The sequence below is a fragment of the Kryptolebias marmoratus genome, linkage group LG9 (assembly GCF_001649575.2).
Source record: "Kryptolebias marmoratus isolate JLee-2015 linkage group LG9, ASM164957v2, whole genome shotgun sequence".
In the NCBI taxonomy this organism is placed as follows: Eukaryota; Metazoa; Chordata; class Actinopteri; order Cyprinodontiformes; family Rivulidae; genus Kryptolebias; species Kryptolebias marmoratus.
The window spans coordinates 18,052,464-18,053,773 of record NC_051438.1 but is presented as its reverse complement, the minus strand read 5'-3'; the positions used below and the strand labels follow the sequence as shown (position 1 = coordinate 18,053,773).

The following is a 1,310-nucleotide window of genomic DNA, read 5'->3' as shown; positions in this document are numbered from 1 at the left end:
CGCTCCAGCGGCTCCAGCGGGGCCAGCTCAGCAGATCTCATAGAGCTCCAGAGGCCGGAGAACAAAGGCGCTCCGGTATGTTCGGACCCCGGTCAGCAGTCCAGCGGGGGTCCCGCCAACAAAGGGCCCGGGGTGGTGGGGTGGGGGATTAACACGGCTCACTGACAGAGACAACTGGGGCAGAAATCGTGTTAGAGACTTGGTCAAAAAAAAAAAAAAAAAAAAAAGGGACATTTTCTTCTTCTCTCGTCTTCAGCTGCACGAGCGCAGGTGCGCCCTTTAGGTTCCCAAAGCAGGGCTCCTGGACCCCGCCGTGGGTCGGGAGGCACCAAATCCACAAACTTAAACACATTTAAGAATCTTTTAACAAAAGTAGTTTTAAAAAATATACATAAATAGATTTAAAAAATTGGCAGAACAGCCTCTTGTTTTGTCATCATTTCTTTAATTATCTCTTTAACGATGTTCATGTTTAATTAAAGGCCCAGCAGCCCTGAAGGAATGCATGTCGCCCGCCACTTTTCACGCCAGAGTTTCAACTAAAAGTCAAATCTTGTTGTTAAAAGACCCTCAGCCACTGCCACCTTAGATTTAAGCCCAGTTTCTGTAAATTCAACTAATTTATAATTTTGTGCTCTCTAAGGTCATCTGGCTGTGACGGCCATCTTTAACCGGGTTGGCTCCAGCAACTAATCGCTGGTACAGGTCCATTAAATTGTTATTTCCTGAAATAACCCAGCAGCTCATGAGTCATTCTGCCTTCTGCCTGTCAGCGGCGGGCGACAAGCAGCAGCCTTTGTGTTGAAAGCTGACACGTTAAAGGAGTAACACAAATATTTAATTGTGTTGTTTTTGTCACTTTTTATCCTCCATAAAACAGGGAGAACCCTTCGGCTTGTCTGAAATGATGCAGAAATCAGGCGTCCCACACACACACACACACACGTCGGAAACATTTCACCTGATCTGAAATATAAAACCTTCAACTTCCTCGACGTTTTCCTCCCTCTGCCCGTCCCCCTCTGATGATGCGGGGCTTCTTTTGTCCCCCTCCTCTGACCTCAGCAGGTTTGTTTCTCTGGCCGTAATCCCCCTCCCGTGGGCGCCAGCGTATAAAAGCGAGGGCCACTCTTTGAGCCGCACACGCTCTGAGTGAGGCTCGGTTCAGGCATCGCACACACAGGCAGGTAAGGTGCGCACAGGTTCGTCGTTTGGCTCCGAGTTGGTTGGTTTTTTTTTCTGGTCTGCGACACCATTTTGGTAAAGTTAGGTGAAAAGGAACAAAAACAAACAAACAAACAACCCCCCCC

At 48.2% G+C, this 1,310-nt stretch overlaps 1 protein-coding gene across 1 annotated transcript in view; it reads left to right on the top strand.

Annotated features, from left to right (window-relative positions):
• Nucleotides 1-1,061: 1,061 nt before the first annotated feature.
• crybb1l1 (crystallin, beta B1, like 1) overlaps nucleotides 1,062-1,310 on the top strand; it is a 1,764-nt gene continuing 1,515 nt past the window's right edge. The window contains exon 1 of the mRNA XM_017428258.3: nucleotides 1,062-1,187. The gene's annotated coding sequence lies outside the window, so the exon portion shown is untranslated. The remainder of the gene's footprint in view (nucleotides 1,188-1,310) is intronic.